Here is a 27,913-nt window from a genome sequence, read left to right as displayed (position 1 = left end):
TATTCTGAGTAAGTCTAGTCTGGGGCCTGAGTTTCTGCATTTCTGTTTCTTTTTCTTTTTTCTTTTTTTTTTTTTGAGACAGAGTCTCACTCTGTCACCCAGGCTGGAGTGCAATGGCACAGTTCACTGCAACCTCTGCCTCCCAGGTTCAACCAGTTCTTCCACCTCAGCCTCCCGAGCAGCTGGGACTACAGGCATGCGCCATCATGCCTGGCTAATTTTTGTACTTTTAGTAGAGACGGGGTTTCACTATGTTGGCCAGGCTGGTCTCGAAGTCCTGACCTCGTGATCCACCCGCCTCGACCTCCCAAAGTGCTGGGATTACAAGCGTGAGCCACTGCGCCCAGCCTTGTTTCTTTTTTTTTTTTTTTAGGGACAGGGTCTTGCTCTGTCACCCAGGCTGAAGTGCAGTGGTGCAGTCATAGCTCACTGTAGCTTCGAACTCCTGGGCTGAAGTGATCTTCCCACCTGAATGTCCTGAGTTGCTAAGACTACAGGTATGTGCCAACTCACCTGGCTAATTTTTAATATTTTTTGTAGAGACTAAGTCTCACTATTACCCAGGCTGGCCTAGAACTCCTGGCCTCAAGTGATTCTCCCTGCTCAGCCTCGTGAGTAGCTGGGACTACAGGCACATGCACCACATCTGGCTAATTATTTTATTTTTTTGTAGAGATGGGGTCTCGTTGTGTTGCCTGGGCTAGTGTTGAACTCCTGGCCTCAAGTGATCCTCCTGCCTTGGCTTTCCAAAAATGTTGGGATCACAGGTGTGAGCCACCATACCTGGCCAAGATTCCGCATTTTTAACAAATAATTTCCATGTTGCTGGTCTGTGGACTATATACTTGGAGTAGCAATGAGCTAGATGACTTTCCAAACCCTATCACCATGTTTTAGGATTTTTTTTTGTACTAGTAAAAGTAGGCTTTTGGTATTGCACAGATACTCGTTTAAAGTGTCTGTTTCTCTACAGTCTAATGTATATTTTGACATTTTAATAGAAATTTCTGGATTTTTAAAGGAAAATCTGTTGTGTTTAGATTGATTGATTGTTCTGTGGTTGTGTGGTTTGTTGCTTCAAGTCATTCTTCAAAGTTTTAAAAATAGCCTTGACAATTATTAGACTGTCAGTGACAACTTTCAGAGTTTACATTTAATAAGGAATGTCTAATTGTTTACTTATTTCTAACAGAATTGTAGATGGTACTGCCTTTGGTTATTTTTGCAAGATATTGTTTGAGGTTAGACATTAAAGTAGCATAAAATATAACAGGAAACTTAATCTTCTGTTTGACTCTGGATGTTTTAGTTGGTGTAAGTACTGCTTTTTGTTGTTGTTGTTAAAGCTGTTATTATTATGAATTAGTAGCAATTGTATACCAGAGATTAGCCTGTTAATTTTATCTGTAGCACAGGTGAATTGAAAACCTAATTTGTGTAAATGGATAACCAATAACACAGATAGCTCTTTAGTTAAATATCCTATACTCAAAAGGATATAAATTGATTCTGGGGGTACATTAATACTTATTTTTTAAGATACATCACATTAAATACTTTCATAGTCTTGTGCTTTCGTTGAAGATTGTAACTAAATCATAAATCTTTAAGAAAATTCCCAGCATTACTTATTTTTGAAAATATTAATTGGTAATCAACATTTGCAGACCAGGATAGTAAAACATTTTGAGGGAAAAGTATTATTTTATTTAAAAAACTTGAGAATAATTTTCATTTTAATGATTATATTAGCCCTACATTATTTCATTTAATAATTATCAGTAGTCAAAATTGTCGAGGAAATTACATTATTACAAAAGTGACTTTAAAATATATTTATTATTTTCTTATTTCTTATTAAATAAGTAAGCACTTGCCTTGCAATTAAAGTTTTCACATAGAATTTATGTGAAATATTGATAAAAAAATTTTTGGACCTGAGATCCAACAATTCTCTATAGAAATAAACCTCCTTTGTTTCTTCTGGTAGCATCCATTGATTTCTTTTTTCTGAAGGTACACTAATAGTGCTGATAGAAGCAGAACAATTGGAATTTACATTAAAAATAAATATGATGAATAAAAAGCGATACATTGTAATATAGAGTTGATTTTGCTTCACCCATAAGTTCTAAAATCTAAAGGACAAAAATACTGAAAAGGTCGAGAAAAAATGAAAGAAAGAACAAATGATTCAAAAAGAAAATGACACTGAGGTCTTGGTTTAATACATATGTATTTCAGGTTGATGGTTGATTTCATTAGCAAATCTCATTGTTATGCAATGTCTGTTCTTCTGCAGCAAAATGAATATTGTATTCTCACAGCCTCTGTGTGTATCTATTATGTTGCAATAAATGAAAATATATACATCTGTATCTGTCTTTGGCTTACTCTTTCCATTTTGTTTTTAAGGAAAAGAAAGAATATTGAATAATATTCTTTTGTTGTTAAATTTGTTCAAAAGCCGTTTCAATTTATATTATGGATATGTTTCCTACTTTTGTTCTTTGAAGTAAACAATTATAAGGTGGTTAATAATGTAACCATGATAATTATCCTATAACTTTTTTAATGAATAGAATGAATCTTGATTGATTTAAGTTGATAATATGAGATACTTCAGCGTATGTTTTCTAACATATTTTTAAATATTAGGAGTGGTTTTCCTTATTGCAGGAAAGTATGGTAAGGGAGTGTATATATTATGCCAAATCTAAAGACTACTACCTTTTACAATAGCAAAATTATATATTGAGATTACTAAGGTTTGAATTTTTATAAAATAGGAAGTTCAGAAATAAATTTCAGTGGCTGCACATTGGAAGAATTCTTTGAATGGTAATAAAGTAATAAGCTTCATAAATTTTATGTTATGAGTTCAAATATGAATCAAACTGTATTGGATGAAAATTGTCAATTAATCTTCGTCATTTTGAGGTTTGACAGTAGCTTGCAAAATAGATTTGGTTTTTGGTAGTGTTCTCAAAAGTTGTCTCACAATTGAAATTATTTTGACAAGCTTGAAAACAGAAAAGCCCAAGGTTTGATTAAATATTGGTTGATTGTATACCATGCAGTAATCACCTGTATGGTAAAAATTTGCCTTCTGGTTCAATTGATGCAATCATAATAAATATCCTAGTTATGTTGAACAAACATGAGCTGTTATAAATATGTACAGCAGTTTATTAATGCATTATACTAAGTTTATTTGTATTTAGAGTATTTGCTACGTGTTGAGCATTTTGTTATTCATGGTGGGTAATATAAAAGAAGGAATTTCAAGATCTAGTAAGGAGAATCCCCAAATAATTATATAGTGATATATAGCTAAATTATGTAGAGAAAGCTTTTATGGGCCCTTCAAATAGAGTCTGAGAGAGAGCCATCCTGAAAGTGATGAGATCTAAACTGATAATGAGGTAGGAGAAGAGATATGAAACAACATAAGCATAATCTGGGAGGCAGGAGGACATAAATTTAGGATCTTTGGGAGGCAGAGAGCAGACCAACCCAGTAGTAAGGAAGATATGGTTTGCTACAACCTATTTACCTGACATGAAAACCAGAATGCATCATTGTTACATTTTATTAGTATTCAGTCTGGATACTATACCATGGTAGCATGTTGTTTGACATCACTGGTAGATCTTGTTTTTTCTTGTATAATAAAATAAGAGATAGGACATTTCCTTTATATCAGTTTCGCCGTCTTTCCTCTGCACGAGTAACAAAAAGTAAATGTTCTAAAAGTATGCAAATATGAATCTAAATTGATGCAAACTGAATGTGAAGACAGAGTCACATTTATCTACTACAGTTAGAAATACCAAACTGGGGAGGATTAAACATCATCATAGATTGGACTCCCAGCTGTTGTAATGGGCAGGATCATGGAAGGAAGATCACCAATGAAAAGAGGAACTCATTTCAGTTAAAAAGAAAGGTCCCTTGGCTGGGTGTGGTGGCTCACACCTGTAATCCCAGCACTTTGGGAGTCCAAGGAGGGCGGATCACGAGGTCAGGAGATCGAGACCATCCTGGCTAACACAGTGAAGCCTCGTCTCTACTAAAAATACAAAAAGAAATTAGCCGGGCGTGGTGGCGGGTGCCTGTAGTCTCAGCTACTGGGGAGGCTGAGGCGGGAGAATGGCGTGAACCCAGGAGGCGGAGCTTGCAGTGAGCCGAGATCGCACAGCTGCACTGCAGCCTGGGCGACAGAGTGAGACTCCGTCTCAAAAAAAAAAAAAAAAAAAAGGAGAAAGGTCCCTTGTAATTGTCTGGACCTACCTACCAATGTTTTATCTTTTGCCTGATCTGGAACCCTGGTTATCTCATTTTATGTGATCTTATGCTCTCAACTAGCATAAGAACCTGACTTTAGAAAATAGAATATGAATTTGGAATTTGAAAATGGAATTTAACATAAGATTCTGGAAATTGTTAGTGTATGTTTAAAAATCCAGATAAGAATTGCAGACTTCCTAGCAAGATGGCTTATTTTGGGGAATCTTTCCTTATGTTATCACTCTGGCTTGCACTGAGGAAATGTTAAAAGAAACTTTTATGTGAAATTTGTTATTTAGATTGCTGTAAAGATTCTATTGAGAAAACTGTTGTATGCTCCAGTGTTGCATTTTTGAAAATTATTTTTAAAACTTCTCTCAATTCTAAGTCCTAGAGGATGCTTTGGAGCTTGTTTGTAAATTACATCTTATAGAGAATGAGAACTTTGTAATTTGATCTTGTTTCCCACTTTGATTGCTAAGGAGCTGAACCACCCACATCATAGACTTGTGCAAGACCTTACAATAGGTGTTTCTTTGGTCCAACTTTACCTTGTGTTATCATCTTTCTCATGTCCTCTTATTTTCCCTTTTATTCATGTTAGTTTTAAAGGCGGCATTCTGTTCTTCTACTCATAGTTTTGTAAGTCATCTTAAATTATGTTGGAATAAGATGGGATATAAATAATTATGTAACACCTATTTCTTGTAGCAGAAGGCAAGCAAGTAAAAAGTAGGAAACTTTCTTCCTCCTCTTGTCTCTCCCTCTGCCTTCCCACCTCATTTTGCACATAGTTCATAATATGGACGACTTAGCTCTGTGGTTTCTTGGACTTTCCAGAGGACAGGGGAATTCACTCTGAAGCTTTTTGTCTATATAGCACTACCAGGTCCAGTTAAAGAATGCCTGGGAGGACAAGTAGGGCTGAAATATACCCAAGAGAAGGAAAAGATATATTTTTCTTATTTGTCAGCTCTGAGGGCAAGTCTTTTTCCAACTGGTTTTTGTTCCTTACCTTTTAACTGAATTGTAAACTCATAATATCAAAAGTTACTGCCTCTTGATAAAAACCACCTTCAATGAAACCAAATATCAAATTTATTTGCTGTACCTCTTTATGTATTCATTTCATCGTGCTCTAAATTTGACACATTATAGGAAACTAAGATGGTCATAAATCATTGAAACGATTGAAATAATAATTTTCTGATTTAAAATTTTGTTTTGTTTTGGTGTATGAATTACATACTCAAAGCTACTTCTGTGGTAGGAATTACATCTCAAATTTTCTATAAAGGAAGTAAGAACTGTGTTTTGCATTCCATGTGACTACTATGGTTTTTAAATTATTTAATGTTAATGGACCAAGAAATTCAGCTGGAAATGTTAACTTCGTAGTTGTAGTTTTTTGAAAATTTGCTGTTTCATGTGTCATTGTAGTAAAGGTGGTGATTAGTGATGTTAGCAACTTGCATTAATGTGGCTCAATACCGAATACATACTCCTTGAAATGACATATTACGTATATGTAATGAGACCTGTTCTGAGATTCTATACCCTTGGCACAGTCTTCTCTCCTGAGTGTTCTTTTTGTTATTTATTATCATTCTGTTTTCTATTTCAGTACATTAGAACTTTATTTTGCAAAATGAATAAATACAAACCTAATTTAAGTAGTATAATTGTAATATCTTAACATGATTATATTGTTGTAAAGGGGTCTTAAGAGCTTTTTGCATTAAAATTAAATCTTACTGTGTTCATAATAGTTAGGATATTGATGCATGGCCTTAGTAAATATAGAATTTTAAAGATAAATGCAAATTTTGTGGATTTACAGAATTATCTAGATTTTTTTAAAGTAGTAAATTAGTTTATCATTTTGATGGAGTTGGGTTTTTTGTTTGTTTCATACCCATGGCTAATTTAAATCTTCCCTCATCAAACTATACTAAAAAATTTCAGAGAGTGAAAAAACAGCAATTTGGGGTGAAAAAAAAACTATGGACAAAGAAACTTAGTTTTCAAGCTAACAGTGTTTTTAAAAAATGCTCACAGGTTAAATATTTTGTTTGTTTTCTTTTTGATATATGAGTTTAAAATGATGTAGAGAGTAGTTTCAAATTATGTAAACTTTCTGATCATAGGAATTTTTTTTCAAAGACTGCCACATAAATTATAAAGCAGTCTTATTTTGCAGGAGATTGTCCAAATAAAAAAATAGACTTATTCTTTGACCACAAAACAATTAATGTTGGTCTTTTATTATAACTCAGAAATTTATTTTATGTATTTTGTTGTAGCAGCTGAAATTTAAAGACTTTTATTTTTAGCAGGTTTTTGAGCAGTTATTCTTATTTGTTAGCATTGCTTTGTTTTTATAGTTTATCTGCCAGAAGTGATTTTTGAAACCCGCTTTTAAACAGTGCCAGTTTTCAAGCATTCCTATCATGTGAGTTTATGTGAGGAGTAAACCCTTCTTTAAAAAGGAAGAAAGACCTCTTCTCTTTATTGTCTGTTTGACATTAATAAAATTAAGAAAAGAACGATTACTTTGAGACATCAACCTTACCTGGCTTAGTTTTATCACGTGAGCATTCACGTTTGCTGGTGATCTAAGTGCTCCACCTGCCTTTCAGTTTGTTTACCAGGAAATCAAGATGTGTAAACTGCAGGAAGTACTATTTGACCCTCTCCGACAGTATCTCATTACAATAATTGCTAATCTCTGAATAAGACAGCCATGTTTTGTGAGTAACTGAGAGAGAGAGAGGTTGTGTTAGGTAGATTTTAGGTGTTTCAACAAATAGAGCATTGTAAATGCTTACTTGGATTATGTTTTCATGATAGCTTTTGATAAAAGACATATGCTGACCCTTGGGGTCAGCAAAGCTAGGACACAATAGTAGGTATTCTTTCATGCCTTTTAACTGAAAAATATCACGGCTTGTTGTTTTGGAGTGCTGTCACTGCTCTGAATCGAAAGGATAATGGCTACTTCCTGATTAAACCCACTCTCCACAGTAAGCTGTTAATGTTATACTCTATGTCTTTTTCTCCTGTAAATGCAAGAGTATTTGGTGTTTTCTTTACTTTTTAACATTGTTTTTTCATAGATAGATCTCTTATAAATATATCCTGAAGTTAAAGTTTACAATTAGAGTAGAAACTACTGTTTAAGTTTGGAAGATTTTTTAAAATGAAAAAGTATTTCTGTTTGGTATCTTAAATCCAACCAGCTCATACACATAATGTAGGTTTTGGTTAAAGAAATTAGCTTTATTAAATAAAGACATTGAAATGATAAATGATATTAAGCTGCCACTTTCTTGCCACTCTAAACAAAATTTTAAAAATAACTTATGTAGTAAAAAGATTATTTTTTTCAGAGACTTTGGATAAACTCTAATTTTATCTTGATTTAATAAGTTTCATAATTCTATTTATATATTCTCAAAATATCTCAATAATTTTAATTATGAAATTAACTTATTCTTAAATTAGCAAAGAGATCCTTATGATATAAAAACAATGTTAAGTATTCAGAACATAAGAAGGGAATAATGAGCTTCTTAGTTTTAATCCTAAATCTGGCTGTCACTCCATCTGTGATCTTGGGACAATCATTTAAACTGCTTACCTCAGTTTTCTTGTCTACTGTCTGTGTGAGTGCTTAAGTAAAATGTGTATGTTTGTTTATTTCCTTATAGTGTTACAAACTACAAAGGAAATGAATTTCACAAGTATTTTATAAAATGGAGAACTGACTCTGCACATAGGAAAACATTTGCAGTAACAATAGACGAGAAATAATTTTTTAAAATTTATGGCTTTAAAAGAAACACCATTACATTGGCTTTTTAATTTGGAACAGAACTCTTAGTTTTGCTCAATCTTTAATATAATATTACCAAAGGAATATACATAGGAATATACATGTTGTTGGATATATGACTAAAATGGGAAGTAGAAAGCTTAAAGGTGATTTAGTAAAGAGTGACAAATATACTTAAAGTTATTTAACTTTTTCTCAAAAGTCTTATTTCTGGAAGTAAAATTGTTCAGAGTAGAGGGAAGAATGTATGTATGTATATATTATGGACATATAAGTATAGGTGATCTATGTAGTAAGATGTTTAATTTTTAAACTGTAGTATTAGGTATGTTGATTATATAAAAAGAAAACGTAAGATTATGAAAAATCAAAAGTAGTTACTGAAGAATGTTATAGAACCTAACATCTAGGAACGTTAAAAAATGGGATAATGTAAATAGAATCCTACTTTTGTTGAAAATTAAGGTAGTTTCTTTCACATAATGCTTATCAGGGTTATTTTAGGTAACTCAGTAATTTTTGATATAAATTACTGGCATATTCTGAGGAGATTCTAAAGGTTAAGTTTGTGAGTATTCTAGCTTAGTCAAGTTATCAAAGTAAAAGTTATAATAGTGCCTCTATTTTAATTTATAATAAGTAATTTATGCCATTTATTGAATACTTACTATATGCAAACCTCTGGGCTAATTCTTTTGTCATTTAATATTCATGATAATCACATGAAGTGGAGGTACCATTATTACTTCCATTTTTATCAGTGAGGAAGTAATTGTAGAGAATTTAAATAATTTGATTAAGGTCCTTAGCCAGTAAATACCAGAGCCAGACTGAAAACACTAACACAATTCAGAATCCAGAACAGTCTCCAGTGTCATACCCTTAACCATTGTGTTTATGTTTTGGAGATAGTAAAGGTGCTTACACACTTGATTTGGATGGTTTTTTTTTTTTCATTAATTTATCAAATATTATGGAATGCCTAAGTATCAGGCACTTTAAGGAATTACAGGCAATGGCATTATAAAGCAATACAAAATCCCTTGTCTCAAGGAGCCTGCAGTCTAGTGGAAGAGGCAGAAAATTAATAGGCTGTTAACAGTACAATGTGATAACTGATAAAATATAGGTCAGTACAGGATGCTAAAGGTGACGCAAAGGAGAGATATCCAATGTATTGTTTTATTTCCATATTTAATTTGCATATTTGTGTGGTGTTCTAGGTACATGGGAAATATCAGCAAATGAAACTTTCAAAGGTCTCTGCTTTTGTGGCACATATAGAAGTGGAGATTAATAATAATAAATAAACTGCATAGCATTTTAGAAGATGACAAATGTTATGAAGTTAAGAAAAAGGAGCAGGATGTGAAGGTTAGGTGATGATGGGATTCAGGGGCTGAGGAAGGATTCACAAAGAAGATGATGTTGAGGAAAGATTAAGGAAGTTAGCTATGTGGATACCTTTGGAAAGTCTTCCAGGCAGAGGGTATGAGGCAGGAGCATGACTGGTTTGTTCAGGGAAATGAATGGTTGTCATTGTGAGTATGGTTATGGAGAGTGAAAGAGGAGGTATTGTCAAAGGAAATGAGTGAGTGGGTTATTTATGTAGGGCCTCAGTGGGGACTTTGAGGAGCCACTCCAGGGCTTTCAGTATTTTTTAAAAGGATCACTCCAGCTGCTATGTTTAGAATAGACTATGTGTAAGGAGTCATGGACCACCAGTTAGAAGGTTCTTAGAGTAATCTAAATGAGAGAAGGTAGTGGCCTAATAGCAGTTAAATTCTGAATGTTTTTGAGGTACAACCAAAAAGATTTCTGGTTGGGCTGGATGTGAGATACAAGGAAAGAGGAGAAAAGATGATTTTAAGGGTTTTGGCAGCTGGAAGGATGGTGTTGCCATCAGCTGTGACATAGGGAAGAATTTCAGTTGGAGAAGGTTTGGGATGAGGATGAAGAATCAGGACTTTGACTTTGGATGTGGTAGACCAAAATGTTTATCAGATATGCAAGTGGAGATGTGAGAAGGCTTTACAGAGTAGGTGCAACCCAAATTGAGACTGAAGAATGAATTGGACTTACCTAGTCAAACAGGTAGTTTATAGTGAAATTTGAGAGCATTTGCTACATACTTGAATGAATCTTGGCATTATCTACTTTACATATTTACTAATGAAAGTAACGTCTAAACATCTAATAAGTAAAAACGTTTAAAAAGTAATAAAAATATTTCAGAGAATAAAATTATTCTGGGTAGTCAAGTTTTAAGAGTATTTCATTGACTGCTGTTTTCATGAATTGTACTATCTGCTTTTACATATGTTGATTCTCATCTTAGTACTGTAAGTTACATAGTATTTCTGCTTTACATTTGGAGAAACTGAGTATGAGGGAGATTAATATTCCCTAAGGTCATTGATAGATTAGGTGATAGGCCTGGATTCAAATCCAGGTCTTTAGATTCCATTGACCATGCTCCTTATTTTAAAAATGTGTGATGTTAAAATTAAAAATTTTTTAGACTTTTGTTTGAGGTCACAAGGAGTTGTCTTTTTTAAATGTTAGTTATCATTCTGTAGTGTAACACAGTGATACCCTTGGGACATAAGGTTTTTAGATTCTTGATCAAGGAGTCAAACCATTTGTTGTTCTTTGAATAACTACAGAGCTTTCAGTATAGTTACCTATTATAGACACTCCCTCTACTCCTGGTTCCCATCCCTGTGTATAGTGCTTAATAAGTGCTTAGAAAATTACAGCTGCTATTATCATCTTTTTGTTTGTACTATACTGTGACCTTGGGAATGAACCCAGGCTTGTTGGAATCATGTGTAAATTATAAAACTTCAAAGATTAAGTGCACAAAGACATTCTAAATAATGAAGAATGAGTTTTAATCCACACATTTTATCAGCGTAGAGACCATCTTTATTTCTTTTCCTTTTTTGGCTGTTTTTTAGGCAAGTGAATTTGCTAAATAGCTATGTTTCTTACTGGAAAACCAGTAATCTCTAAGATGCCACTGGGTATTTTCATTGTAAAAGTGAACGTAAGTTGTTCAACTTCAGTAGGGAATGAAAATATGGTTTTTCTTTGAAACATACTTACTTTTGAGGTGGCAATGCCATATTTTAAAAACTTAAACCTTTTGCCTTCTGGATCAAAATAGAAGTTATTTCATGTGAGTTAATACTGTTTACATTTATGATATTTTTAAAGATAGTTAAGAGCAAGTCATTCAGACAAACTGCAAGAAAGATTTTTACAAAGCCATGTCAAACATACAGAAATGCCAGTTTTTAAAAAAACCTGTTGTAGATTAAAACAGGATATGAGTCTAAATGATCATTTTAAGTATATACCAAGGGAATAGGTAGAAACTTTACATTGTCTATATATTTCTGTTCTATAAATACATGACTTTACACTAAGTCTGCTGTTTTGATACATTTCTCAAAATTTTATGCTATTTTTTCAAAGGAACAAAAAAGATGTATTCATTCTTCCTATACCTTTCTAAAACTTTTATTTTATTATCATAACTTAAAGACTTCTTTAGGTGTAACTTATTTTATGGTCACTGTAATCATTAAACAGATTATTTAAGTAAACAAAAATGTTGTTTGACCCCTACAACATTCTTTATTTTAACTAAGTTATCTATGTAATTTCATATTTTAATTAATTCCGCTTATGATTAAAATTATATTTCCTGAGCATTTCTACTTAGTCATAAAAATAGTAGTGTATGTGTTAAATGTTTGTGTATCACTTAGTTTTAAAATTTGTTTTATTTGGACAATGTCTTTGATTCAGTTGGGGAAAAAGAAATGACTGGTTGATCAGAAAAAAATTTCTGTTCAAAGTATTTTATTATTGCCTATTTTTAAATAATTATACTGAACTAAATCTGTTATATCCTTTATAAATTGCAATGTCCAGAGAGGCTGGGCGCGACACCTCACGCCTGTAGTCCCAGCACTTTGGGTGGCCAAGGCAGGTGGATCACCTAAGTTCAGGAGTTCGAGACCAGCCTTGCCAACATGGTGAAACCCCATCTCTACTAAAAATACAAAAAAATTAGCTGGGCGTGGTGTTGGGTGCCTGTAATCCCAGCTACTTGGGAGGCTGAGTCAGGAGAATCACTTGAACCCAGGAGGTGGAGGTTGCAGTGAGCTGAGATCGCACCATTGCACTCCAGCCTGGGTGACAAGAGCAAAACTCCATCTCAAAAAAGAAAGAAAGAAAGAAATGTCCAGAGAATGAGTATTCTGATTAATTTTTTCTGGAATAGTTTGTCTTAACATTATTAAAATTTAATGTATTTGTGCAAGTATAGAATTGAATTTTTTTTTGTGATTTGAAGACAGAGAGGGCTACTGGGTCTTGATTTGACAATCTGCGCTATTACTAATCTAGTTTGGTAAATAAAGTACAAACAAATATTAAATGAGTCTTGATTTGATAATTTGAGCAACTAATCTAGTTTTACAAGCAAAGCGTAATCAAATATTAAATGTGTTACAGTAATTAAAAAACACCAGAGATGTCAAAAGGAGCATAAGATTAATTGCTTAATGAGTGATATGTAAGTAAAATATTATGAGTTGACAGTAAGAGAGGGGTCATTGGAATGACCAGGAAAGGTTCCTTTAAGGAAAAGGAACTAGAACAGTATCTTCAAGCACTGAAGAAGGACTTCAAACATTAATTTTTACAAATAGCTTTTTTGAGATATAATTCACATACCATACAGTTCACCCGTTTAAAGTATATAGTTTAATGGATTTTGGTATATTACATTTTTTTTTACATTGCAGTAAAATATCTATAACATAAAATTTGTCATTTTAACCATTTTTATCTACACAATCCAGTGCTCTTAATTACATTCACAGCACTGTACAACCATCATTACTGTCTATTTCCAAAATTTTTTCATCATCCCAAACAGAAACTCTGTAACCATTAAGTAATAATAACTCCTGGTCAGATGCAGTGGCTCATGCTTGAATCCCAGCACTTTGAGAGGCTGAGACGGGAGGATCACTTGAGACCAGGAGTTCAAGGCCAGCCTGGGCAATGTAGTGAGACCTCTGCTCTACAAAAATAAAATAAAATAGCTGGGCGGTCCCAGCTACTCAGGCCTCGAGCACAGGAGGTTGAGGCTGCAGTAAACTGTGATCGCACCACTGCACTCCAGCCTGGGTGACAGAGTGAGACCCTGTCTCAAAAAAAATTTAAAAATAAAAAAAAGCAGTAACTCCCCATTTCCCTCACCATCCACCATCTCCTAGTAACCTCTAATCTACTTTCCATCTCTGCAAATTTTCCTCTTCTACATATTTTTCATAAGTGGAATCATACAATATTTGTCCTTTTTTGGGTTAGGCTTATCTCACTTTAGAGTTTTCAGGGTTCATCTATGTTATAGCTTGTAGCACAACTTCATTTCCTTTTATAGTTCCATTTTATAGATATATGTATATATGTATATATACACATACAAATGTACATTTATACATACACACTTGTATGTATATATGTACATATATACACAATTGCTCATATATACATGTACATATATACATATATTTGTGTATACATATCCATGTATTTGTACATATATACAAATGTACATATATACATGTTTGTACATATATGCAAATACATATAAAATTATATAAATATGTATATATGTATATCACATTTTATTCATTCATCTTTTGAGGGCTATATGTGTACAAGTATGTTTTCAAGTCTCTGTTTTCAATTCATGTAGTAATTTTACATAAACTTTTTGGAGGAACCACAAAACTGTTTCCAGATAGCTGAATCAAGCATTGATTTTATTCTGTTACACTGTATAGTGAATGTAAAAGATTAGGCTGAATGAATGCTGGCTTCAGCACATACGGGGTATTTTTCTTAAAAGAGAGAAAAAAAGCCATATGTGTTATGTGTGAAAACATATGTATGTGTAAATAGCCACCTCTTAAAGTGAATTTTTAAAAAATAATTAAGCCTTCTGGTTGTATGTAAGTAACCCCAGTTTTGTAATATTTTCTAGAACGTGGCCATTGAGTTTGAATTTCTTAGTCCCTAGGAACAATGTTATAAAAGGATGTTTCCACAAGTAATTAGAATTAAAAGTGTATTTCTGCCCATTTTTAAGATATCTATTAGTTGCCTTTTTTGCATTATAATATAAAATCACTGAATTATATCTGACTGGAAAGTGTTTCCAATATATTCTTTTTAGTCAATTTATTTTCTTTGATATATGTTAATATTTTATATTTTATAAGTGAGAGAGAGGACTGTAATGATTTCATTCAGCATTTTTGAGATCACTCTTACAAGTATAAATTCTGGAATTCAATATGGATTAGGAGAACAATGTTTACCTATCTTTTCATAGATCAGTGAGGGACCACTAAGCCAAAAGGCAGGGATTATTTCACTGGCTTGATAAGTTTATAGGAGTGAGGAAATGGGGAGCAATATTAAAATAGGGAAACTTTGACCTAATTACAAGTTTCCCTAAGAGGGATATATAATATCACAAACCCACAAACAGTAATGAATTATCACTTGTGGATTCAATAAGGAAATAAATGGTAATAACAGATATAATGGGTCATCCTGATGAGAATATTATTTAGGACATCAGAGAGAAATTTCTGGAAATAAAAGGAAAACTAGTTGGAACTTTTCTTTAAATTTCTCATCAGGGGGTATACATGAGAGTATGTAATGCATAGGGAGATTGAAATAGCCAGCAATTTTGAAGAAATTGACATGGATAGCTCATGGAATTCTTTTTTTTCTATTGGCAAACCCCTGAGGCAATTTGCCTTAATATGAATTTGAATCTTAAGTAGGAACTGGGAATGAGATTATAGGGTGTTTAAATCATTAACAAAAGTTAGACTTAGAGAAATCTTTTGGGAAATAAGTTTCCACTTGGTTAAAAGCAAAATTTCAATAATCTATAGAGCATATAATTGTAACAAACTGAATACTCTGAATAACTTAATACAAATTCAATAATTAGATAAGTAGTTTAAATGTTTTTAGTTTGACATTGCTGATCTGACAAGAAAGTAAGAAGTCACTGTGACCAAAAATTAAGTGAAATAGAAAATTTAAAGGGATAAAATGTCAAAGCCAACTTCCATTTCAAGGAACCTGCTGAACTTGTGATGGAAGTTCTATTTATGAGGCTGTATAGTAGCCCATATTTGAAATCAGATAGATAGGCCAGGCATTGTGGCTCACACCTGTGATCACAACACTTTGGGAGGCCAAGGCGGGTAGATTGCTTGAGGCCAAGAGTTCGAGACCAGCCTGGCCAACATGACGAAACCCCATCTCTGCTAAAAATACGAAAATTAGCTGGTGTAATCCCAGCTAATCGGGAAACTGAGGCACAAGAATCACTTGAACTGGGAGGTGGAGGTTATGGCAAGCTGAGATCATGCCACTTGCACTCCAGCTTGGGCAACAGAGGGAGACTCTGTCTAAATAAATAAATAAGTAACTTATATAGTGCTGTTATTTTTATTTCAAAATGTCTCTACTTCCATTTTGAAACAACATGGTCTCTTTTGAACCTCCCTTTTTAAAACGTTTAAGTTCCTTCTTTTTAAAAGTAATCATACCTTTAGTATAACTCTTACCCACTTTGTCCCTTCTCATTTTCTTATTTTAAAGTTTTTTTGTTATTCAATTTAGTTTACTCCTTATGGTAGGAAGATTGTAATGAATCCTAGATCTAATTTGATTCCTAATGTCTTAGTGTATTGATTGAAAAATACATCTAATTTTCCAAAGTCATATTAATCCCTTATACACAAGCAGACACACATTCAAAAACCCTTAATGTCTTAGAACTTTCTGGACCTCTAGTATATGTGAAATTCAATGAAATTTTTTTAGGGAGACCACTGCTTTTCTCTTCAAAGAAACACCTTTCCAACTCTTAGTTTTCACCCAAAACTTGGAATTAATATTCTTTCTAGATATAATTGTTTAGATTTTTTTTTTAACCTCCTCACTCTCATAGTTGTTTGAAGCCTAACTTTCATTACTAAATCAGCTGTTGATCTGTTGCCTAATAAACTTTTTCTGGAGCCTATTTCTTCAAGTTTTGTACTTCTCTTTAATGTATCAGGCTATATTTTACATAGGAAACCTCAAGTTTTTTGTTCTCAAAACCATTTAGCTCTTCTTTGCAGCCATCTAATCTCTCTTTGATGACCATCTAAACATTTTTCAGAAGACCTTGATTTGTAATTATACCAGACTTTATTTTGGGACCCCATGAATCTAAAACTTTTATAATTATAGTTTAGATAACTTAGTAGAAGTACCATTACTTTTATGTTGACCTGTTCCACAAAGTATCACACCTGACACTGAACAAGAGATTTGTGTGTGAGTGATGGATTATTCATCAGTCCCACCAGTAGTGCCAGTTTTCAGACTCTGACCTCTTTGGATAGTTTATCTTGCTTGTTAGTTTCTCTCGCTTGAATTACTCTTTCTCTTTTCCTTTTTCTTATCCTCCTTTCACTCTAGGACACAAATTACTAAGGGTGGAAAAGAACTCAGTACTCTCTATTATTTGTTTGTGACCCCAAAAGGAAAGTTTTCAGGGTTAAAAATTGAGAGGAGAAAAGACATCGTGGTAATGGTGTTTCCCTTGTTGGTCCTGTATTCTTACAGATAACACAGTTTCTGAAATGCAGGCTTTCTTTTCTAAGCTTTTCTAAGCTGTGCCTGAAGTATTCATAGTAATCTTCCTGACAGTTTGGAGTTTTTCTGGACTGGGCCGATCTGGTTCTTTGTGGAGTTACTGCCCAAGTACCAGGAGATATTCCTCCATCTAAGCAGCTAATAGAAGTCTACATCATCCCTTTCTGGAAGCTTTTCTTTTTTATTTCCTAATAAGTATCTGTATGTTCAAATCTGCTTGTTAATCATTCCTTAGACATGATGTTGAAATGGAACTTTGTGGATATTCATTTATCCTAGTGTAATACAGCATATTACAGCTCAGATCTCCTGGATAACTGGGTCAGTAGGTTCCATTGCTAGGTCCAGTTTCCCTCCTGTCATCCCTGGCTCACTCTGGATATAGGTGAGGTAGAACCTCAAGAAGCAATAGACCATGGTAAGGATTACCTAGCAAGGGATTCCTGGGTAGAGAGCCTTACCCAGGTAGTCACATGTCCTTGTAGAAATTTTTTTGGAGGGGTGGAGGTCCTGCTACCACCTTTCCATATGCCTACTCTAGTTATAGTAAACTTGCCAGCCAGCCCTTGTAAGAGTTTTTTTGGGAGGGGCAGAAGACTCTTGGAAAGGAGAGATCCATGTTTCAGATTCTCTGTCATTGTTGACAGGAGGATAGCTGGGAGTTCTCACAACTGTCCTTGTTACCTCTCATCCTGAGTGCTCATCTGGACACCGGGTAGATAGTTTATAATGTATTATATGCTTAGCTTACCAATGTGTAACTATTCAGAGCTTCAGTTAGCAGTAAAGCCAATTATTTTTCAAGTCTTTCATTGTCAGTTTCAGGTTATAGAAGCTGCCTTATACACATACCTGCTGTTACTTGTATGAATTGTTCTCTTTTTGTTTTCCTACTTGGCTTTTGGGGTTTAAGATGATGATGAATTCTATATTCTTGCCGCCTTCTTATGGGACCTTTTCATCCAAGCTATCTGTATATTTTTCCCGTTCTTTATATTAGCAGATATTTTCCCATTCCCTTATATTAGCAGATATTTTCTTTCTTTTTAAATTTTTGTTTGTTTTAGTGAGTCTTATAGCATCTTTAATATTAAGTACTGGGCCAACAAGACAGTGAATGTTAGTTATTATTTTAATTTGAACTTCAAAATTGACATAATCTGGCAATAGTGAAGCTTATAAAAGCTCTATGGCAGTGATTCTTAACCTTGGAATCTTCTGGAGGGCTTCCCAACCTGTTAATGCTTACATCCCCACCCCCAGAGATTCTGATATAATTGATCTGGAGATGGGCCTTGTCACAGGTTTATATATATTTAAGATCCCCCATGTGTTTCTAATATGCAGCCAGGCTTGTGAATCATTACATTAAAGGAATTGTATGGTAAACTTGTTTATGAAGTAAAAAATTCATTTTACACTCAGAAAATACTTGAAAAACTACGAGATGACACTCTGCTGGAATTCTCTTCTATGAAATTACATATACTTCTTTGCTTCACTAAATTAAGATTTTTATTGGTCAAGTTTTCTCTAAGTATATGACCACCTCCATTTACAGTGGGCTTATTACTTTTATCTGAAGATATTGCATAAGTCATTTTCATAATGTTATTCTTTGTCCATCAAGATTAAAATCAGTTGAGCATGATTATATAATAAATATGTAGCTTTATAAATTAAGTTCTATCATCTAAGGCAGATTGTGAAAGATAATTGCTCTCTGCACCTTTATTTAAAATATAGCTTATATATACAGATTGAACTAGAGAACCAAATAAATTCCTGTAGAACTTTGATAGCTAGAGGAATGTTCTGGACTTGTGTTTTTATGTATTTGTATATAGTATTTCATATTTATATAAAAATTATCTTACTGTTTAAGCTGAGTAGAACTCTATTTGCCTTTTAGGAGATTCCAATATATGTCTTAAGAGAGAAGGATGTTCAATATGGGACTGATAAACCAAATGTGACTCGATTAATCCAAAGGTATTGATGTGTTTTTAGTAAAATAAAATTAGCTTACACAAATAAACTAGTGGTGCCTAACTCCCTGCCTTTAGTGAATTTGAGAAGTTTGATATAAATATGGAAAAGCAGAGTTTATTGGCACAAATAGATTTCTTGGATGGCAAGTTAAATTTTAAGGTTCAATCTGGACAGAGTGCTATGTGCCTGTAGTCTCAACTATGCAGGAAGCTGAGGCAGGAGGATCGCTTGAGGCCAGGATTTAGAGGCTGAAGTGCACTAGGGTCTGCCTGTGAATAGCCACTGCATTCAGGCCTGGGCAACATGGTAAGACCCTCATCTCTTAAAAAATTTTTTTTAAGGTTTCAACACTTTATTAAAATTAAGAGGCCTAAGTGCCAACATGCATCTCTCATCAGAAGAATTTGTATAATATTCTTTGCAAGTCATGTTTATTTAATGTTAGGATAAATATACTAATCAATATTAATTCTTTGCCTTACTTACTAAGTTTACAGTATACTCAGAAAACATTAAAGCAAAATATAGACATTTGGCATATTTTATTCAATTCACTACTTTGTGGAAACTTTTGAAGAGATTTTCTGATTTGCCAGAAGAGGCCAGATATCGGCCAGGCGCGGTGGCTCACACCTGTAAATCCCAGCACTTTGGGAGGCCAAGGCAGGTGGATTACCTGAGGTCAGGAGTTTGAGACCAGCCTGGCCAAAGTGGTGAAACCCTGTCTCTACTAAAAATACAAAAAATTAGCCAGGCGTGGTGGCAGGCACCTGTAATTCCAGCTACTTGGGAGGCTGAAGCAGGAGAATTGCTTGAACCCGGGAGGGGGAGGTTACAGTGAGCTGAGATCGTGCCATTGCACTCCAGCCTGGGCAACAAGAGTGAAACTCCGTCTCAAAAAAAAAAAAAAAAAAAAAGGGCAGACAAAAACATAGCGTACAATGTTATAAGTGACTTAATTAGGGAATACACAAGATTAACAAGAAAGGACCTAAGACTTCCTTGTGAGTTGGAACGGTTCCTTAGAAGAAGTTAGACATGAGCTGAGACCTAGAGTATATGTAGGAGTAAGGCAGAGAATAAGGCAGGGCATTTGAGGGAGAACAAACATCATGCACCAAAAACATAGTATGGATGCAGGAGGAGACAATGGCGTATTTGGGAATGGCAAGAAGTTTAGTTACCCTAATGTATGAGTAGAGAGTGGAAAAGGAGACCAAAGAAACCAGAGACCTATTAAATAGACCTTGTAATGCCTAGCAGAAGACCTGGGATTTTATCATACAAGTGATATAGAAACACTGAAAGATTTTAAGTAGGGGAGTGGTGGGATCAGATTTTTATATTAAAAAGATTACTGCTTTAAAAAAGAAACAGGATCACTCTTGGTAGAAACAGTATTGAAGGAAAGAGAAGCAGAGAGACCTCTTGGAAAGCTACTGCATTATTTCCAATAAGAACTGATTTAGGATTGTACTAAGATGATGGTGGGAATAAAGAGAAGATATATATACTTTTAATATTGGATAAACTTGTTAGTCCCCAAACTGAATTAATATAGCTTTACCAAGTTTTAAAAAACTATATGTAATATGGAGGTGCAAGATTACTAAATGGACGAGCACCTGAGAGAGTTTGGTAAGAGTATGTGACTTGATTTTCTGTCTCAGCATATCATTCAGTATAGCACATGAAAAGTCAGAGACATTCTACATTTGGTCTTGGATATAGAGTCTAGAATCAAGAATATTGAATTTAAAATTCCCATAGAGAATTCATTAAGTCAAATGGCATTCTGTCATTGAGTACCATTGAGAGATGCAGATATTCTTTTATTTTGGAGACGGTCTTGCTCTGTTGCCTAGGCTGGAGTACAGTGTCACGATCACAGTTAACTGCAGCCTCAGTCTCCCAGGCTCAGGCAGTCCTCTTGTCTCAGCCTCCTGAGTATCTGGGACCACAAGCCTGTGCCACCATGCTTGGCTAATTTTTTTTTTTCCTTTTTGAGAGACGGAGTCTTGCCATGTTGCCCAGGCTGGTCTTGAATTCCTGAGCTCAAGGGATCCTCTCACCTTGGCCTCCTAAAGTGCTGGGACTGCAGGTGTAAATTGCCTTGCCAGCCTTTTTTTTTTATTTAACAGCTTTATGGAGATATAATTAATATACCATACAATTTGTCCATTTAAAGTATACAATTCAGTTTTTAGTGTATTCACAGAGTTGTGCAACCATCACTACAATCAATTAAAACATTTCATAATCCCCCAAAGAGACCCAATATCCATTAGCAGTCACTCTTCATTTTCCCCCAACCTACCCATAGTTCTATACTTTCTGTCTCTACAGAGTATCCTTTTCTGGATGTTTCATTTAAATGGAATCGTGTAACCCATGGTCATTTGTGACTGGCTTCTTTTACTTAGCTCTGTGTTTTCAAGGTTCTTCCATGTTGCGTCACATATCACTTTATTCCTTTTTATTGTTGAATAATATTTCATTGTATGGATACACCACATTTAATCATGCATCAGTTAATAGCCGTTTGGGTTATTTGCTTTGGGGCTATAATGAACAATAGTTATGAACATTCAGGTACCAGTTTTTGTATAGACATGTATTTTCATTTCTTTAGGGTATATGCCCAAGAATGGGGTAAATTCTACCTAAGAGTTGAATTGCTGGGTCATACAGTAACTCTTAATGTTTAGCCTTTTGAGGAACTCGTATATTCTTAACTTTTCAACATTTGAAGTAGAATATTTAGATGATCATTTAAAGTACAGACAGTTTTGTGGTTAAATTAGGTATATATGGTTTTATCATAAGACTACATTAATTTTACTAATCAGAAAACTATGTTTATAAAGGATACTTAAAAAAGATTGTAAAATCATGGTAATGCTCATTTTTAGAATAATTTTATTACTGAGTTTTTACTTTGTTTTACTTTGTAGAAATACTAAAAAAATTTTGGCTCATAGTTATATTCATGATATCACTGTGTTTAACCATTGAATGTTTTCACACACAAACGCACACACACAGTGTGTGTGTATGTGTACAACATATAAATTTGACACAGTATCTCACTCCGTCACCCAGCCTGGAGTGCAGTGACATGATCACAGCCCACTGCAGCCTCAACCTCCCTGGGCTCAGGTGATCATCCCCCATCAGCCTCCTGAGTAGCTGGGACTATAGGTGCAAGCCACCATGCTCAGCTACTTTATATATATATCTCTATATATCTATATCTATATCTATATCTATATCTATATATTTTTTTAAAAAAAACAGAGATGGGGTTTCACCATGTTGCCCAGGCTGATCTTGAACTCCTGGGCTCAAGCAGTCCGCCTGCCTCAGCCTCCCAAAGTGCTGGGATTTATAGGCATTAGCTATTGTGCCCAGCCATTTTCTTTCTTTTCTTTTCTTTTTTCTTTTTTTTTTTTTGGAGACAGAGTCTTGCTCTGTCACCCAGGCTGGAGTGCAGTGGCACCATCTCAGCTCACTGCAACCTCTGCCTCCTGGGTTCAAGTGATTCTCCTGACTCAGCCTTCCAAGTAGCTGGGATTACAGGCATGCACCACCACACCCAGCTAATTTTTGTACTTTTAGTAGAGACTGGGTGAAACCCAGTCTGCCAGGCTGGTCTCAAATTCCTGACTTCAGGTGATCCGCATGCCTCGTCCTCCCAAAGTGTTGGTATTACAGGCGTGAACCACCGCATCTGGCCTCCCAGCTGTTTTCATATTTTAATGCAGGTGATATTAAGACATGTTTAGGATGTATACTTACTTAGGGCCTTGTACTATGAAGGAATTTATTTTCTCTGAGCATTGTCATAGAGGGTCTTCATTCTTCCATATAAAAACTAGGAATATTATAATAAAGAGAAGGCCAAGACAATAAGCAAAAAGAACAAAGCTGGAGGCATCACTTCAAAGAGAACATCACGGGAGGCTCCCCAACTTCAAACTATACTACAAGGCTACAGTAATCAAAACAGCATGGTGAGATACAAGAACAAACACAGAGATCAATAGAACAGAATAGAGAACTCAGAAATAAGATCACACACCTACAATCATCTGATCTTCAAGAAACCTGACAAAAACAAGCAATGGGAAAAGGACTCTCTATTTAATAAAGGGTGCTCGGAGAGCTGGCTAGCCATATGCAGAAAATTGAAACTGGATCCCCTCCTTACACCATATACAAAAATTAACTCAAGATGGATTAAAGACTTAAATGTAAAACCCCAAACTATAAAAACTCTAGAAGAAAATCTAGGTAGTACCATTCAGGACATAGGCACAGGCAAAGATGTTATGATGAAAATGCCAGAAGCAATTGCAACAAAAGCAAATACTGATAAATGGGACCTAATTAAACCAAAGAGCTTCTGTACAGCAAAAGAAACTATCATCAGAGTGAACAGACAGCCTACAAAATGGGAGACAACTTTGTAATCTATCCAACTGACAAGGGTCTAATATCCAGAGTCTACAAGGAGCTTAAACAAATTTATAAGAAACAAACAACCCCATTAAAAAGTGGGCAAAGGACACGAACAGACACTTCTCAAAAGAAGACATACATGTGGCCAAGAAACATATGAAAAAAAGCTCAACATCACTGATCATTAGAGAAATGCCAATCAAAACCACAACGAGATACCATCTCACACCAGTCAGAATGGCTATTATTAAAAAGTCAAAAACAACAGATGCTGGTGAGGTTGCAGGGGAAAAGGAATGCTTTTACACTGTTGATGGGAGTGTAAATTAGTTCAACCATGTGGAAGAGAGTATGGCGATTCCTCAAAGATGTAGAAGCTGAAATACCATTTGACCCAGCAATCCCGTAACTGGGTGTATACCCAAAGGAATATAAATCATTCTAGTATAAAGATACATACATGTGTATGTTCATTGCAGCACTATTCAGAATAGCAGAGATATAGACTCAACTTTAATGCCCATCAATGATAGACTGGATAAAGAAAATGTGGTACATACACCATGGAATACTATGCAGCCATAAAAGAAATGAGATCATGTCCTTTGCAGGGACATGGATGGAGTTCGAAGCCATTATCCCAAGCATTCTAACACAAGAACAGAAAATCAAACACGGCATGTTCTCACGTATAAGTGGAACTGAATAATGAGAACATGTGGACACAAGGAGGAGATATAAACACACTGGTGCATGTCGGAGTGGCAGGGACGGGGGTGAGAGAGAGCATCAGGAAGAATAGCTAATGGATGTTGGGCTTAATACCTAGGTGATGGGTTGATCTGTGCAGCAGACCACCATGGCACATGTTTACCTATGTAACAAACCTGCACATCCTGTACATGTACCCCTGAACTTAAAAGTAGAAGAAAAAAATAATAATAAAGAGAGGGTGTAGCATGCCTCCTGTTAGGTATTTTGTTGTGTATTTGGCCAGGAGAATACAGAAAGAAAATATTTTCTCCAACTTAAGATACATGGGTAGAAAAACAGCTCAATAAAAGTCAACATTATTTGTGTTAATATTTGGGTATTGCCAATAGAGTAAGTACAGTAAGACATGGACAAGTGTATGCAATTCAGAAAATAATAAAAATTATGAGGGAAATGGATGAGGCATAATTGAAACAATAAGTTAATACATAATTTGACCAAATGGTATACTTAAGAGAATGGTAGGGGGAATTATAATATTAACTTTTTGTGTATATTTGGAGAATATTAATGTCAAAAGGAGAAAACTTGGTCCCTAGATTACTGAAAAATGCACTGTTATAGTCTGAACAAAATTAATTATGTGTATAATGAAGGTTATAAAATTACATATTAACTTCTCAGGGAAAAGCAGTTTTACTATTTTAGTTATCTGAGAACTAAAATAAAAATGTCACTGTTATCTAAAACAAAATTTCAAATTATACTATTATCTAAAGCTAAGGTAAAGGTGGCATTTTTGAAAGCTAGATTGACAGGGGATCACCTAATATACTCTTGAACCCTCTTTAGGTTTACCTGTGAACTAAATCGGCTTGGAATTGAAAATTATCTTGACATTTTCAACATGTTTGCTCACATTTAACTTATAAAATAAATAATGTTGACTTTTATTGAGCTTTTTTTAACCCTTGTATCATAAGTTTAAAGAAAATATTTTCTTCTTTGTATTCTCCTGGCCAAACATGTAAGAACAAAATACCTAGCAGGAAGTGTACTAGGCCCTCTCTTTATAACTCTTTGAAGTAAGCATAATTAGTTTCATTGTACTGATTCAGCAACCAAAGCTCAACAGACATACTGGTTGTGTGCTGAATAATACAGTGTATTCATAAAACAAATACAGAGCCGTAAAAAAGTCATGTAATTAGCAGCTTCCTGGGTAGAAGCTAAAGTGCTCCACAATTCAAAGATGGGAAGTTGGGACCCAAGATTAGTCAGATCCAACTTTATGGATAAAGGAACACTAGGGCATATATTTAAAGGAGTATATTGTTTGGATTATTGGAAGTGAAAACCAGAATATGTCTCAGTGGTGTAAGTAGCATGAGTGAACATGAGAAAAGACAAGCATGATATTTGTTAGGAAGTTTTCTACTAGGCTCTCTAGTTGGCAGGGAACAGTAACAAAAGAGTATCTTCTCTCTCTCTCAAGGCCACTCAACTTCTCTGTACATTTACTCTTCCATTGTTTTTTTCCAACCCACTTTTTTAAACTTGTGTACTTAGGCCCCCAGCCTCAAGGATCTCTTAATCTCAGCAACCACTTTCCCTGTTTCTATCAGTGAAAATGTTTATATCAGAAAGAATCTGATTAGAGTATAGAATCTTTTAGAGACCACTGACACATAGATTTCTGGCCAACTATTGTCTCTGTGGGTTATATCTGTTTCAGACAGCTTTGACCACAGGAATGGGATCACGTGGCCCACTGTTAAGAGACAAGGATTTCCTCAACATCAGGAAGTCCTATCTGCTGAATTAGGCAGTCTGTAAAGAGGAAGCCTGAGTCAAGCACAGGGAAAGCATAATGAGTCATGGACCTTCCTACTTCCTGGATGGAGGTGGAGGGTGGAACTTTTATGAAAACCGACATCAATTAAAAATTACATCAAGGCAAAAGGTCTTTTTTCTTCCTGGTAGTTCATGAGTGAAACTGCCTGTCTCCAAAATCTTTGTGTTTGCATCTCCTTTGTACCCCTCTCACTACTCTGAATTTAGTGAAGTGAGCACATACATTTCTGTTTATCAGAAAAATAAAAAAATTATAGTAGTTGAGATTTAGGTAGAATTATGGAGATAACAGTATGAAATGAAAAGAAATTTAGAGAAAATTGAGTAGTGAGAATTATTAAATGATGAACTTTTATAAGGCAAGGACTATGATTTTATCTTTATTTTCTAACGACTAAACCAGCATAGAGATTTGTAGTTAATGCTCAAAAACAGTTGTTAAATAAATAATACACCAGTTATTTCAACACAAGAGGCAAAAAAGGAATAAATCCTTAATGCGTAACAATTTTTTCTTGAATTTTTATCAGAATTCTCAAAATTCTCTTTAACTATAGTAGCATTAATTTTTTTTTTTTTTTTTTTTTTGAGACGGAGTTTCGCTCTTGTTGCCCAGGCTGGAGTGCAATGGCGTGATCTTGGCTCACTGCAACATCCGCCTCCCGGGTTCAAGCGATTCTCCTGCCTCGGCCTTCCTGAGTAGTTGGGATTACAGTCATGCGTTACCATGGCCGGCTAATTTTGTATTTTTAGTAGAGATGGGGTTTCTCCATGTTGGTCAGGCTGGTCTCGAACTCCCAACCTCAGGTGATCCGCCCGCCTTGGCCTCCAAAGTGCTGGGATTAAGGCATGACCCACTGTGGCCAGCTTTTTTTTTTTTTTTTTTTTTTCCCTGCAGAGTCTCACTCTGTTGCTCAGGCTGGAGTGCAGTGGTGCAATCGGCCTACTGCAACCTCCGCCTCCCACGTTCAAGCCATTCCAGTAGCATTAATTTTATTTATTTATTTATTTATTTTTTTAGATGGAGTCTTGCTCTATCACCAGGCTGGAGAGTGCAGTGGTGCAGTCTTGGCTTACTGCAACCTCCGCCTCCCGGGTTCAAGGGATTCCTCTGCCTCCGCCTCCTCAGTAGCTGGGACTACAGGCACATGCGATCACGCCTGGCTAGTTTTTTGTATTTTTTAGTAGAGACGGGGTTTCACCATGTTGGCCAGGCTGGTCTTGATCTCCTGACCTCGTGATCTGCCCACCTTGGCCTCCCAAAGTGCTGGGATTACAGGCGTGAGCCACCGTGCCCAGCCTAATTTTTTAAAAAGTATTTCTTCTGGCTGGGCGCGGTGGCTCATGCCTGTAATCCGAGCACTTTGGGAGGCCGAGGTGGGCAGATCATGAGGTCAGAAGATCGAGACCATCCTGGCTAACACGTGAAACCCCGTCTATGCTAAAAATACAAAAAAAATTAGCCGGGCGTGATGGTGCATGCCTGTAGTCCCAGGTCCTTGGGAGGCTGAGGCAGGAGAATGGTGAGAACCCGGGAGACGGAGCTTGCAGTGAGCCGAGTGATCCACTGCACTCCAGCCTGGGCAACAGAGCAAGACTCTGTCTCAAAAAAAAAAAAAAAAAAGTATTTCTTCTTTGATTAAAATGTGTATATAGTTTTGGATACTCATATCTGTTTCTCCTATTTTACTGCAATACTACCACGTGGTCTTTGTAGATACTAAAATTTATAAGTAAAGATGAATCATAAATTTGATAATTAGAAAATAATTAAAATTATATAATGTCCTATATATTATAAAAACTATTCTAAATCTATAACTAATATTGGATTCTAAGATGGCAATCTATTTTCAGAAGCATTTTCTTTTTTCATATTAAATGTTTTTATATTTTTTGGAGTATGAGAAAATGCATAACTTTTAATATAGATATCCCTAATTATTGACAAAATTAAGAATAAATGTAATATCTTCCAACTGCATACCTTACTTATTTTCTTAATTT

General features: G+C 35.0%; 1 protein-coding gene across 16 annotated transcripts in view; it reads left to right on the top strand.

Moving 5' to 3' along the window:
* Positions 1-27,913, top strand: part of BAZ2B (bromodomain adjacent to zinc finger domain 2B) — a 395,277-nt gene that overhangs the window by 185,041 nt on the left and 182,323 nt on the right. Inside the window, exon 1 of one of the 16 annotated variants that reach the window (XM_063712614.1) lies at positions 6,556-7,313. The exons of 13 other annotated variants lie outside the window; for them this stretch is intronic. The gene's annotated coding sequence lies outside the window, so the exon portion shown is untranslated. Of the gene's footprint in view, positions 1-6,555; positions 7,314-27,913 lie in introns of those variants that run through there. 2 more of the 16 variants (XM_054548947.2, XM_054548946.2) reach the window with 2 other exon arrangements.

Source organism: Pongo abelii, chromosome 11 (genome assembly GCF_028885655.2).
Source record: "Pongo abelii isolate AG06213 chromosome 11, NHGRI_mPonAbe1-v2.0_pri, whole genome shotgun sequence".
Lineage (NCBI taxonomy): Eukaryota > Metazoa > Chordata > Mammalia > Primates > Hominidae > Pongo > Pongo abelii.
This window is presented reverse-complemented; position numbering and strand designations above follow the sequence as displayed.